The 15,751-nt window shown below is 40.2% G+C and overlaps 1 pseudogene; it reads right to left on the reverse strand.

Annotated features, from left to right (window-relative positions):
- Positions 1 to 604: 604 nt before the first annotated feature.
- Positions 605 to 722, reverse strand: LOC124729041 (annotated as a pseudogene).
- Positions 723 to 15,751: the final 15,029 nt, after the last annotated feature.

Below are 15,751 nucleotides of genomic sequence, written 5' to 3' on the forward strand. Positions count from 1 at the left end.
AACAAACAAAATGACCAGTTGTACGGAAATTCCTGTCAAGACCTCTCCCAAATACGCTTTCAACAGCGTTCGAATCAGGTTGCTTGAATTTTGCAGTGAGCTGATTAGAAAGTTGTATACTGTTGCTGTTACACACACGATACATTTGTCCTCTTCAATAGAACTCATGACAAATTCAACAGATGTTACTAACGGTTTAGGTTTAATGTGCCACATAAGGGCCTCACGTTCAACACAGAGTATGGGAGTATTTTTTCTTTTTTTTTCCTGTGTGAACGTATTCCAAAAACTCACGACGTGTCACTGTATCATTCACAATAGTCGATGCTATCCGCGGTCTTAAAAGAAGTGTATATCCGTTCAGGAACTCACAATAATGTAATACCCTTTAAGTGAAAAAAAGCACTCCGTCTTCAGGCCACAAGTGGCCCATCGGGACCATCCGACCGCCGTGTCATCCTCAACTGAGGATGCGGATAGGAGAGGTGTGTGGTCAGCACACCACACTCCCAGTCGTTATGATGGTTTTCTTTGACCGGAGCCGCTACTATTCGGTAGAGTAGCTCCTCAGTTGGCATCACGCGGCTGAGTGCACCCCGAAAAATGGCAACAGCGCATGGCAGCCCGGATGGTCACCCAACCAAGTACCGGCCACGCCCGACAGCGCTTAACTTCGGTGATCTGACGGGAACCGGTGTATCCACTGCGGCAAGGCCGTTGCCACTTTAAGTGAGGCCAGTGTTAATATTGAATTACTTGTTAATATTGAATTACTTACACTGAATAACATACCGCCTTACAATTACTTTGAGCCAGCATTAATTATCAATTTATACACCAAGAAACAGAAGGAACAAACTAGCAATAGAGATCACATCAAATTAGAAAAGCATGACCCAAACAACAAAGATAGGTTTGCAGTTGGCCATACTGATTTCCGATAAGATATTTCTTTTGTTTTGGAAAATCAGACTGCGAATTGGCCTCTCGGCTATCATGATGATTTTTCTACTAATGCTTTGAAGCAATGTGGTTGGAATATTGTGAAGGATCGAAAGAAAGCATTTCTATAGACGTATACGACATTCGCGAACAAATGGGAAATATTGTTGCTCTCAGTGTAAACATGAATTATTATCAAAATATCTGTCATCGTATCACTGAAAAACTTACGAGCCGTTTGTAAACTGAACTGTGCTTCTTATGCATAAACGTGTGTGTAGACTAACTTATATGACGTCAGTAGTTATATGCTTTATTACATGCCAGGTCGCACAATATTCTGAACGTACTTCTACAATAATGAACAATCAAGAATTAGTTCTGCCCATACATGTTTGATTAATCGTTATGGACTTTACTGTTCAACTGCTTATTTCATTGAACTAATTTGAGAATATACACGAATGTAATTTGGAGTTATTCACAACCCTTCTTGTTAACTACATACTTTTCAAGTGTGGTCTGTTGCGGTCTGAACAATGAGTGGTCGTAGCTACGTACCGTCTAATTTTAAGTGAATGATGTAAATTGTATTGTGTTCTGGTTGGGCATTAGAGAACATTGAAATTAACCACACACATTTTATTTCGTAATGCGCCATCCAAAAGTACAGCCAAATCATTCAGATATTGTAATAAACGACAATATGTACAATTAATAGTGACAGGCACTTAAAATATATATTGAAGAAGGGACAAGAAATCTATAAATGATATTACTATTCTCCACATGATAGAAGAGGCAGATAGTTGAATGGGCATGAAAAACCTGAGATTTGCTCTCACACCGTTAAAATTCCAGACAACATACTTAATGAAAAGAGAGTGCTATACAGTAAGATGTATATGATGAACGTAGACACTATTTTACCGAGGTAAGTTCTGGCTGAAGATTTCTCCAATTTCTAGCTGGCTGTATGTACGAATACTAGTCTGGCGGGTATATTATTCTGAAAGGCATCTCACAGTGTAAGGTAAATATCCTTAGTCATTCAGGAATGTTCAAAAGTCATACATGCAGTAATTTGCTGCTTACTACATTTTAAACTCTGGATCAGAGAAACAGTGTATAGTAGATCGTACACGATCTGATACTGACCTCAATTATTAATTGCAGTCTACTTTCAAAGTTTTTGGGAACGGGATCTTATTTCACTTGTGAAGATTTACGAATATTTAATATTTACTATATTATCCATCCTCGGCAACTGTCATTGCATGTAAAGAAATAATAAGCAATCAAATGCATAAAAGAAATTTATATACCGGTTTCTGGCACAGTGCCCTTCTTCAGAAGGTTGCATCTACAGCATTATTTGCAGGTGTCAACAGTAAGATGCATAAAGCAAAATGCCGTGATCATGTGGTTCATAGTGTCTGTACAAAAACAGAACACTACTTTTTTACAGACACTATGAACTGCAATTGCACCTGGTTGCTTAATATTTCATTACTTTCGAACATTTATTACTTACGAAAACATATATCATATTCTGACGAAATTCATTTTCACCAGAAAACAGAGTAATTTAACAATAAATCACACTAGTAGACGTAGCGCACAAAAAAGTATGGCAAGCGACATTTCTTAACTTCTATAAGCATTGTCGCTGCTAGTTGTAATGTATGTACGTGAAACATGGATAAGAACAAAGAAGGAAGAACAAAGAATCCAGAGCATGGAAATAATATTTAGAAGATATTTAGCAATATACACAGCCAATATTCATAGCCAAGACCTGCGTAAATAAGAGCTGAACTTGGAGTAATATCTCTAAACGAAATAATGGAAGGACACAGAAGATATGGAAAAGATCACATCATTCGGTTGGATGACGACGGACTACCAAAAATCGTATGCGAATACGAAACAACAGAACGAAGAAATGTGGGGAGGATAGGATACGATAGGTGTGGAAAGGGAAGGCTGGCAAAGCTTATAGGTGACAATTTAGTGACTGGTGGTTGTGAAATTACTCATGGAAAATTTCCTGTAGTAGTTGGTGTTAGAGATGCACCTCTTTTTAGACTGAAATCAGCTGAGAAGTATACATGCTTAAAGGAAGTCCCTCTAACTAAAGGCTCTCCTTCAGACGATGTAATGTTTCCCAGTAGACAAGTAATTAGCATATTTCATCAAAATATAAGAAGTATTAGAGATAAGTTAGTGAACTGCTTATAGATGTTGACTACTCTGATATTACTGGTATATCAGAGCACCACTTAAATAATTCGACAATTCAGAGGCTTCCTTTATCGGGATACAGATTAGCTGGCTGTTTTCAAGGAGTTCCTCGCTGAGTGGGGGAGTGGCTATGTACGTAAAACACACTATTCCATTTGAGTCCATAGACGTACACGACACGCCACTGAAGTGATATTGGAATGTTGTGCAGGGGCATTTGAATTTAGTGAAACTAATCTTCTAATTGTTGTTGTTTAAAAGTCCCCTAACTCTGACTTCAGAGCACTTGTGTTCAAGCAAAAGATGGTTCTTGATTCACTTTGTAGGAAGTACCAGAAATTAGTTATATGTGGTGACTTCAATATAAATTTTGTATATGATAGTCCAAGAAAAAGGATGTTGGTAGATCTCACCAAGTCATATGATCTGATGCAGACTGTGTCTTTTCCAGCTAGGGTGCAGGGGAACAGTAGCACAGCCATAGATAATATTTTTATTCATTCTTCATTACTAGATAGGCATTCTGTTGGTAAAAGGGTGAATTGCCTTTCAGACCATGATGTGCAAATTTTAACACTAAAAGGCTTTCGTTCTCAAACAATTGCCATATTTAATTAGAAACTATGTGAGAAAATTAATCCAACAGAAAAAGAGAGCTTCTTAAACCTTGTCAAGGAACAAGAGTGGCAGGTGTTTATAGTGCCAATAACAAAGACTATAAATATAAGGCTTTCCTTAACACATTTCTCACACTCTTCGAGAGTTTGTTTCCTTTAGAACGTTCTAAATGGGGTATTAGCAGTAATAGGCAGCCGGGTGGCTGACTAGTGGGATAATCATATCATGTAGAACGAAGTGGGAATTAATGAGAATGTTAGAAATAGTCACAATCAAGCTACATTAGCCCATTACAAGCTGCTTAAAATGTTATTGCGAAGGCAAAGAGTATGTGGCATGCACGTAGAATAGCTAATTCAAAGGATAAAATTAAAAGCATATGGTGAGTTGTGAAGGAAGTGTCTGGTCAGCAGCACAAGGTCGACGATATAAAGTCAGTTCGCAGTAAAAATATTTCTATTACTGATAAATCTGATATATGTACGGTATTTAACAATCATTTTCTGAGCATTTCTGGTGACTTAAATAAAAATTTAGTCTCTACAGGCAAACATATAACTTCCTTAGCAAATGCCTTTCCAAGATTAATGTCTGAAATACTCCTCTGTGATACAGACAAGGGGGAGGTAGAGGCAATAATTAAATCATTGAAGACTAAGGATTCTCATGGTTATGATGGAGCGCCTAACAGAATATTGAAAAACTGTGCTGCACATGTTAGTCCTGTATTTAGCCATATTTGTAATTTTTCCTTTAGGAATGGTCAGTTTCCTGAACGATTAAAGTACTCTAGCAAAGTCGTTTTATAAAAAGGGAGAAAAGGATAATGTAGACAATTTTAGACCTATTTCTACGCCATCAGTTTTTGCTGACGTTGTTGAAAAGGCTGTGTATGTAACAATAATTGATCACTTTATATCGCCTAATTTGCTATCATATGTACAGTTCTGCTTTGGAAGTCATGTAACAACTGAAAATTTTATATTCTCTTTTCTCTGTGAGGTACTGGATGGGTTAAGAAAAGGTTTCGAGCGCTAGGCATATTTTTTGATTTAACTAAGGCATTTTATTGTATTGATCACAAAATGTTGCTCCAGAAGTTGAACCATTACAGAACAGGGGGAGTAGCTCACAACTGGTTGACCTCTTACATTCGCAACAGACAGCAAAAGGTGATTATTCCCAATGTTGAGAATGGCTGTGATGTGGGGTCTGAGTGGGGGTTGCACCAGGGATCAGTGTTGGGGCCACTCTTGTTTCTTATTTATATAAATGATATGCCCTCTAGTACACCAGGTAACACTAAAACACTTCTATTTGCTCATGACACTAGCTTGGTAGTAAAAAAACTTGTGTTCAACATAAGCTCGGTTTCAAATAGTGCAGTACATGACATACGTTCATGGCTTGTAGAAACTAACGCTAAATCACAGTAACACACAGTTTTTACATTTTATAACACACAATTCATCAAAACCTGACATTTTAATTTCACAGAAAGGGCATATGGTTAGTGAAACCGAACAGTTAAAATTTCTAAGTGTTCAGATAAATAGTAAGCTCTTTCGCAAAGCCCATGTTCAGTATGTTGTTCAAAGACTTAATGGAACCAGTTTTACTATTCGAGTAGTATCCGAAATGAGTCGTCGTTCGACACGAAAATTAGTCTACTTTGTTTATTTTCATTCGCTTATGTTGTATGGTATTATATTTTTGGGTAACTCTTCCCATACTAAAATGATATTTTTGGTTCAGAAACGGGCGGTTCGGGAAATAAGTGGTGTAAGTTCACGAGCCTATTGGCGACCCCTGTTCACGAGTCTGGGTATTTTGACACTGGTCTCTCAATGTATATATATTCCTTACAGTCATTTCTTGTTAACAATATTAGCTTATTCTCAAGAATAAGCAGCTCTCACTCAGTTAATACTCGGCAGAAATCAAACATGCATTTGGATCGGACTTCCTTAACTCTCATACGGAAAGGTGTGCAGTATACTGCTGCATTCATTTTCAATAAGATGCCCCTGTAATTCAAAAATGTTAGCAGTAGTCCACGCGCTTTCAAATTGAAACTGAAGAGTTTCCTCATGGGCCACTCCTATTATGTCGAGGATTTCCTTGAAAAATTAGCTGATTCTTCTTGTATTGTTGATTGCGTTTACTTAACTTACGGACTAACTTTTTTCGAGTTCATAAACATTTATTTTTAACTGTTATTACTTTTATGTTGTAATTTCATGTACTGAAACGTAACTTAACCTTAGAGATTTGCTCTTCAGTTTGTTCCTACATAACGTGACGTGTAAATAAATAAATAGTCAAATCAAAACCAGGTGGAAGGACTAACACCAACAGACAATGTCCAGCCGCAGAATCGTGAGTAAAGTATTATCGTTACTTGATTGTTGCGAATAAAGTATATTTCACTGTGCTCTGCGACATCGTCTGTCGGCGTTCTCCTCTTGCTGATAGGAACTTTTGTCCTGAAATGTTTCCAGTTGAACGTTATGCGCGTGAAAGTAATGATATTTCAAATATTGCATCTTTCATTAAGGCAAAATCTGTTCCTGAGACACGTTACTGCGATTTCCTGTTTAATTCAAATTACTGCATATCTCATCGGACTGCAGAAAACGATCGCCAATTAAAAGAAAGTGCAGTACAGAGATAATGACAATAATGTGTTACTGAAGTGGACATTAGCCAATGCAATCACTCTCCTATACACGAGGGAAAAACGTAGACTGTCATACTGGCGTTATGACCAGATCGCCCTTCATAGGATATGAAAACTAAGACAAAATCAAATTTCAGCCTTCAGATCGTGTGATGCATCAAATTTTAAAGTTACTGTTTGGGAATCGAAATATCCTATTTTTCACAACTAAACTAACAGTGGGGGAGATATGATTGAATTCCCTTAGATTTATATACGAATTGTTAATGACGTATTAGCAATATATTTTCCTTGAGTTATCCAGCTCAGTGACATCACGATGTCAAAGCCTGTAAATGAATCGTTGACACCATTTTAGTTATGGGCCCATGAAGTGTTAATGTGCGGTGTGTAAAATTGGGCTTCAATCTCACTGACTTGTTTATCGTGGACGGATCGCTGACTTGTTTATCGTGGACGGATCGTTGAATGTCAAATAGTGAAATTCGTTACAATGACTTGCAGCACTGCTAGACGACACTAAAGATAAGGATGAACAAGTGGCATTAGTATTATGGTGTTCCAGTTAATGACATAGACTATCATGAAAAAATGCTTCTCTATTGCTGGTGTGACAACCGCTAAACTCTATCGTGCTCTCCGTGATGTCATGGGAGTACTTGTTTTAGGGAAGAAAGCACTTGATTTTTGAAAGGATGTAACAAGCAACCTGGACTAATCTTTATTTTTAGCAAGTCGTTACAACAACAAAATTACGGCTGCGTAAAGACTGATACTGGTAGATGTGTAATAACGGGGTGTGTTAACAACATATCATCTCTTGTTGCATAATAACGCTTCAGCAAACTCTGTGGTGCAAAGCAGAAGTAATCATCGTTGTATTAAAGCTATAATAAATGTTTTCTAATCATGCGGGATCACTACACAAATTAATTTACATTAACTAATTCAGCAAACTCTGTGGTGCAAAGCAGAAGTAATCATCGTTGTATTAAAGCTATAATAAATGTTTTCTAATCATGCGGGATCGCTACACAAATTAATTTACATTAACTAATCATGTAGTATTTTGCTAAATAAATTGATTAATTACGTAATGATTACCATTACGTCACTGGCCAAGGTTGACGGGTAGTACCGTTAATTCCTCTTCATTCACGAAATGTACGTCTTTTCACCACAAGTCACAGTAGAAGCATGAACTGGGACTACCATCATTTAAACAAGAAAATATTATCTGCAGGATTGTGCATGCCAGTGGCAAGAAGCAGGTTCTTCGTAATCCACATGAGATGATGTAAGCCTCTTAGCAACTGGACACTGATGAGCCTGATCATGGAAATGGTCTCGTGAGAGTTGGAGGTGGGTAGTGTATTATCATCGTGTGAACTGGGACTTAGATATATCGGCCGCCGTCGCTCTGTAGGGTAAGAGGAACGAACCTACTGTCCAATTGCTTACCCTATACACCCTACAGCACATCTAAGACAACCAGTAATTGTTGTAATCCAGTGCACCATTTCAATGAAACCAAACTGTGTCAGTACACTTTGAAGGTTTATGTAGGGCGCTTAAATCACCTGGCCTAAATATTACTAAGCACGTGGGTTTCCAATCGAGAGAGATGTAGGTTTCTTGGACACACTTTCAATGAGACTCCGTTATTTATCGATGCCATTTGAGCGGATAAAAATCAGTTCAATTCCGGAACGCCTTCAGCGTCTCGTCGAGTCCAGGCTTCGACATGTCGACCCTGTCGTAACCGTGTAAGAGAGTATGTCTGCTACCAGTGTTCTGATCTATTCGTCCTATATTCGGGAACGTGAAGCTTGTCGAGGAAGGTGCGTCAGAAGCAGTCGCGACAAGCGGCACAAGTAATTGGATTGGTGAGAGATTAGGATAAGTTTAATAGCGGTTGATAAAATTTCTCTTATCATACAGTTTCAAATTGGTTTAAGTGTAGGACCGTCGTCATTAGTCTTGCATTTTGGGAAGTTGCATATTGTTTTGACACTCTTATCATTGTAACCTCGTTTTCGAACGCTTCTTGTATTTACTCGGAAGTTAGGAAAATTTACACTCTCCTACCAGAGGGACAGTGGATTTAAGTGAAGATAACTCCATAATACGGCTCGCACTGCTATCTTGGCTCACTGGGCGAGTGGCTACGGAAGAACCGCCACGGGCATCCCTAGAGGGCCGTGCTGGGTCTGCAGCGCCGCAGCCCGCTGGCGATGTGCCAGTCGCCATGACGACACCGCTCTCGCTGAAACCCGCTGCATTCTTCTACGGTTCACATCTCGAACAGGGCGCCTACTGCAATGACTGTACAGTAGGCTCATACAGCCGATATAATTGGTAATTGCCCTGTTGAACCGTTAAGTACGCACGAGGGTATACAAGAATATCTAGCTTCCACTACCGTTGGGTTTTGTGCAACCCGCAATACCTTCATATTGCAGGATTTAGTTTTCGACTTATTCGAGAAAATCGTAGAAAATGACCTTCAAACGTATTTTCCTTGAATAACTCTAAAACCGTGGTCTCCTGAGGAAACTCATCCCAATACAAAATTTAACTAAACCACATTTCCCAGAAAAACGTCATGTTCATTTTTTTCTGTTAGACTAATAGTTTGCACTTAGTGAGCGAGAGAATATAAAAATCTCGTCAGTACTACGTATTTGAAGGCGGTGCAGGTTGCGTGAAACTAAAAGGCAGGGCTTATGCCTCGCGTTGACGCTTGCAGAGTAGATAAATTTCTGTCATGGGTAGCAAGGAAACCTCACCAGCGTATAATTTCTGTGTCCATGCATTTAGGCCCTTTTGCAATAGTGGCGTTGACACGATTTGTGCCCGCCTCTAGTTCTTCCGACATCTATCTGTCATCGATTTTATCACCAGTATCTGTGTGATCCTACACTCTCTATGAGTGATGGAATTTAGCAAATAACTATGGTAATTACAAGATTGGAAGCGTGTGTTGCCAGAATCTCTTAATGAGTGCTTCAAATTTTTTAATTAACTGTGCGTGTGATACCAGAGCAGACGCGACATACTAAATAGCAGATGATGATCCGGAGGTATGGTGGTAGTTTACATTATTATTGCAGGCGGTTACTCCAGTTCATTAAGAAGGAAATTTGAAAATTTGTGGTAAGTTCCTATGGGTCCAAACTGCTGAGGTCATCGGTCCCTAGGCTTACACACAACTTAATTTAACTTAAAGTAACTTACGCTAAGGACAACACACACGCCCAGCTCGAGGGAGGACTCCAGCCTCCGATGGGGGTAGCCGCTCGAATCGTGACAAGGCGCTTGAGCCAGCGCGGCTACCCCGCGCGGCATTAAGAAGGACGGAATGATTATTAGTTTTTAACGTGCCGTCGACATCGCGGTCCTTAGATAGAGAGCAAGAGTTCACTCCTGGAAGAATGGGGGAGGAAACCAGCAGCGTAGTTTGAAAGGAACCATTCCAGCATTCGTCTTTTAGCGATTTAAGGAAATCACAAAAAACCAAAATCTGAATGGTTGGTCGGGAATTTGAACCTTCGTCCACACGGATGTGAGTTTAGTGTGCTAGCTACTGCGTCACCTCTCTCTGTATTTCATGAAGAAGTTAGTAACTTCATAAACATTGCGATTTTCGTCAAATTTAATCCCTGTGGTAACGTGAACGGTTGCTCTCGCTGGATACAATAGGGAAGCGGTTTTAGCAATCAGAAGATGTCATTGTCTATTAACGTAAAGGGTTAGAGTAACTTCCCTGAAACGATGAGTATGACCTCGGATTGACAGTAAAATACAGCCCCTCTCTAGGCAATCGACAGATTTCTTTCAGAGGTGTGGTTATAAATAGCACCCAAAGCTAGCGATAGGTATCAGGATACTGGTTTGATACGCTACAGGCAAAATGCATCTGCCATGGTTAGTTCAGACAGCCTCCAGAAAACACGGGTCAGCAACTAAGGTGCCATGTTGCAGCAGTTTATCTAAGGCCTCATAAGTTCTGAAGAGGCTGCCGATTTTATCGAGCATTACAGTTTACATTAGTATTGTTTAGTAGTCGCTACGATTAGGTGCAGTGAAATTGCGATGGTAACTCACAATAACGACCGAGACAGGACTATAGGCGTGTCTCTTTCGCCGCTAAGATAATTTTAGGGTTCTAATGCCACATACCATCGCTACAGAGCACTTCTCTCTCTCTCTCTCTCTCTTTCACCTTTAATTTCTCATGTTTATCTTCTTTATTCATATACGTCCCAAGATTTTTTGTGTTATATTTTCCTCATTGATCGACCGCTGTCGCCGTTCCCCAAATCTTTAACGACACATTTAACACACATTCCAGTGTTTTCTGGTTCACTGAATGTGTAGAATATATTCTTGGATTTCTATGAAATATTAAAATAACATGCCTTTAAAGTAAAGTTGCACTAACCCTACCGGTTGGAAACCATCACTATAATCAAGTGTAGCACCAAGACGAATTACGACTACAGCAGGAGAAGAGTTGAAAGCCTTAGGAAATCGGGCTTGCCAGTGTTCTGGGATAGTCAGGTACAACTGCGTATGATTTTTTTCATTTATCAAAATCCTTCCAATATTTTTAGCACCATCTCTCGTTATCTTTACTTGTCCTTGTATCACTCCCAAAGATATTCAACGTTTTGTGCCGTTTCTGTTTCGTTTGATGGTTTATTTCATTGTTAGGGACGTTGAAGGTAGAGCAGAATGTAAGAATATAACACTTTTATTTTCTGTCCGAACGTTTTTAAATTAATCGTAATTACAGTTTGTTCTAGCAGTTTTTGTTCCATACACTTGCGATACAAACTCATGCTACGCCGAATCGACATTTTCCTGAATGAATATTTCTTCCGCCGACAAAAGTTAATTTATTGTCGGGGCTGCTGATAGTATAGTCACTGTTTAATATGTTTGTATACTAAACTGTTTTTGTTACATGTTTGCCTGCCGGGGTGGCCGAGCGGATCTAGGCGCTACAGTCTGGAACCGCGCGACCGCTACGGTCGCAGGTTCAAATCCTGCCTCGGGCATATATGTGTGTGATGTCCTTAGGTTAGTTAAGTTTAAGTAGTTCTAGAGGACTGATAACCTCAGAAGTTAAGTCACATAGTGGGTCAGTGCCATTTGAACCATTTTTTTGTTACGTGTTTCTGAAACGGAAGTGACTGCTACGCAGGTACGCGCCTAACTTCATGTGCAAAACAACGCAGTTCTAAATTGTGGTGCATAGTTAATCATGACTATGGTTCCCGTTGGACACCGTTTAGCATCTCCATCGTACAAGGAAATTATATACAAGTAGTTAATTTACACTTGCAAGTATGGCCACCATAAGGCAGCTGAAAGTAGTGATTTGTATATATGACAGGAATTTTTCGTGTAGTAAAGTTTCTTTGGATGGAACGCTCATGTCTCTAGAACAGTGATGGAAGTTGAGTCTGTTCTACGACCTAACGAAGGAAATTTGGCTCAGTAGTTAATAAAGGCATGTTTCTCGGACTACCTAAGAACTATTCACGACAAATTCTTTTCAAAGAAACAATTAAGTTACAAAGAGAACAGGAAAACTAATTGCGAGGTGAATACAAGATGAATTACCTGAATTACATGAAATCCATTGCTAAAATTAATGTAGGAGTAAATTGTACCAAAAATTCGCTTCAAAATTACTTTTGAAGTGACTAGTTGAAGAATTAACTAATATCAAGAGCGCAGAGTTTGATGTCAGCGGAAGGGATGAGAGAATAGCGAGAGAGAGACTGTGATATTTTGCGTTCCGCGATACAGTATAAGCGCCGCCTGCAAGGGGAGTACGGAGGCCAAGGCGTTGGCGTCTGTTGGCGCCGGCGGGTGGGGCTTCCAGGAAGCCTTTCAGTCACGCCTCGGGCGGCGCCGTTGCCCGGCAACCGGCCGCCCATTAAACAGGCAATAACACGGCTTCGTCCGTTTTATTCCGCTCCGTGTTCGAGAAGTTTAGCCCTCCTGCCGTGCCGAGAGGCAATCTCGCCACCTTCCCTGAGACTCTCCTTGTATGCTTGTCACAGGGAGCAACAAGAGGTAACAGCACGGATGGCTGATTTATTAAATTTACCGAGAGAGGCACAGGCTGCATATATACGACGACATCTTATGACCGAAACATCACGATTCGACGTTATTTCAATTTGTACTTTTATCTAGCGACGAATTTTGGAAAACTATCAAATTTCTTGCGTATTACTCACTAAAATATTGACACTTTGCGACCAACTGGCTTAAAATTGTGTCTGCCTCTCTATGAATAAGCATTTAAATATATCAAATGCGACTAAAAATTTTACATTTAGCACTGTTCCGCTTCTTCGATCACTATGCGCAAAAACGGACGCTTCACCAGCGGACTGAGCGTTCGTAGCGCACTACCATGACTGTGAAACGGATTCCCCAGCAATGGTCTTTAGCAAACATAAAAGTGTTACATTATCACTCAACGGGTTATTTGAATTATTACTGATTTGAACCGTGCGTGCTGTAATTGGATAGTTGTCAGAAGAAAGGCTATCAGCTACTGATTCCAAAGCAACCAGCGTATATAGCGGGCCGATCGTATAATTCAAACGCTATCAGAAAAGAGGTGCTGCAGATGTAACACTGTCTGCCTTCTATGTCGGTTAGACAGTGTGATTATATCCGCCAGTCCAACAATCGTTCATTTCAAGCACAGGGAAAGACAGCGTTTGTGACTCACATATGAAATATATGTTATACAGTCGCCAAACATTGAAGGAGCTAATTCACTTTGTTATGAGGGATGATCAAAAAGTTTCCTTTCGAAGGCAGTACAGTCCAGAATCGATATGGCAATCAGGAAAAATCGGAGTGAACATTCTAGGAATCATCACATCGACGCCAAAGGTTGAAGGTACCCGTTTAATAAAACACCGTGTCCAGCTGCGTTGAGAATTTCGTAACTGCCTGCCGCTTGTCCTCGTCCGACAGGAATCTTCGACCCTTCAAGGCCTGCTTTAAGGGATCGAAGGCGTGATAATTGCATGGGGTGAGCTATGGATTATAGGGGTGATGCTCGAGTGCCTCCCTTTGAGTTGGAGTAGATTCTGCGTTACGCCATTTGCCGTATGGAGACGTGCGTTATCGTGAAGCAGCAGTATACCCTGTCGTGCACAATTCCACAAAGATAATTTTGGAGATACATGCTGCCATTACACATTCTTCATCTCCAATGGATGTCTACCAGTGTTTGTTCTTCGGTAGCCAAGAAAAGAATAACAGCACGTTCATCTTGTCTCGATACATTTGCTAATAACGTCGCCATAGGCACTTTTCCACATTTAGCGCGCGCATGTCGCAGAGCTACGTACGCCAAATAGATTCCTTGCCTACGTGTGGGTGCTTATAGCGACGACCTGCATCAGAATAGCGCGACTTACATATCTGCTGCTGAAACACCTCCAAACGGAAACTTTTTGATCGCCCCTTATAATTCTGAAATTCACTGTGAATCAACTGTCAGTTTTATTAACGTAATTTATACTTAAAATTCAAGATGGAAGCAAACAGTATTGTTCCTGACGCCAAACTTAGCCAGTCATATTTAAAGCTTTCAGTATAGTAATTACTAAAAAATTTTAATTAGAAAATTGGCTTCCACAGGGCAAAATTTACGTCTGCAAATGGAAAACCAAAGGCTACCAATGCACAGATTTTGTATTCCCCTGTGTTTAAATGAACAGTAAATAAAGTCCATCACGTAGGGTGATTCAAAAGCCCGTTAATATTTGAAAATGTACTAATTCACGACATTTGTCCTAGGACCACTGTTGTTCTTTGTATACATAAATAATTTGGCTAACAGGGTTAGCAGCAATCTGCGGTTGTTTGCTGATGACGCTGTGGTGTACGATAAGATGTCGAAGTTGAGTGACTGCAAAAATATGCAAAACGACTGAGATAAAATTCCCAGTTCGTGTGATCAACAGCAGCTAGCGCTAAATGTGGAAAAATGTAAGTTACTACGGATGAGTAGGAAAATGAAACGTGTAACGTTCGGATACAATATTACTAGTGTCTTGTTTGATACAGTCAGGTTATTTGAAAATTGAGCGTAACGTTGCAAAGTGATCTGAGGTGGAGTGAACAGGTGAGAACTGTGGTAGGAAAGGCGAATGGTCTACTTGGAATAATCGGGATAATTTTAGGAAAGAGTGGTTCACCTGTAAAGGAAATCGCAAATAGGACGGTGGTGCAAACTGTTCCTGAGTACTGCTCGAGTGTTTGAGATCTGTATCACATCGGATTGAAGGAAGACATCGTAGCAACTCAGAGGCGGGCTGCTAGATTCGTTACCAATAGTTTCGAACAACACGTAAGTATTACGGAGATGCTTCGTGAACTCAAATGGGAATCCCTGGATTGATTTACGAGAAACGCTATTGAGAATATTTAGAGAGCCGACATCTGTAGCTGACTGTCGAACGATTTTACTGCCACAAACATGCACTGTGCGTAGGGACCACGAAGATAAGATACGAGAAATTAGTGCTTATGCGGAGGAATACAGATAGTCTTTTTCCCTCGCTCTATTTGCGAGTGAAAGAAGAAAGAAAATGGCAAGTAGTGGTACAGAGTACCCTCCGCCACGCACCGTACGGTGGCTTGTGGAGTATCTATGCAGATGTAGATTTAGATAAAGTAGGCAGAGAGATAAACTGACACACGTTCTTAATATGACTTGGAGATTTGTTGAAATAGGAAACAAGAGCAAAGACTAGACAACAGATGACGCTGGACAGAACACGTCAGTGACGCCGTATGAAAATCGTGTGTAGAACGAACTGTAGTGAGAGAGGGAGTCAGATAATCCCTAGCCTGACTGATAAACACCTGCCACAAGGTACGACTTTTGTACAGGATGGCGCTCCGCCGCATATGGCTACACTTGTCAAAGACCTCTTGCGCACATCTTTTGGTGAGGATCGTGTGCTGAGTAGTCACGTCCATCATGCGTCGATTCCCAGTTCTCTAGATCTAAATCCGTGTGATTATTAGCTGTGGTATTACCTGCAGCCGCGATGGTCCGATCTCATTAGACATGGTAAAAGGCAACATCCGACGGTATCTACTGATAATGCTGTACAGTGCAGTTCGCAACATTGTCTCTAGACTACAGGTATCGCTGATTAATGACGGCCGACCTACTCAGCATTTGTTATGAAGAACACTGTCTTTGATAACAAT

The sequence above is a fragment of the Schistocerca piceifrons genome, chromosome 1 (assembly GCF_021461385.2).
Source record: "Schistocerca piceifrons isolate TAMUIC-IGC-003096 chromosome 1, iqSchPice1.1, whole genome shotgun sequence".
Taxonomy (NCBI): domain Eukaryota; kingdom Metazoa; phylum Arthropoda; class Insecta; order Orthoptera; family Acrididae; genus Schistocerca; species Schistocerca piceifrons.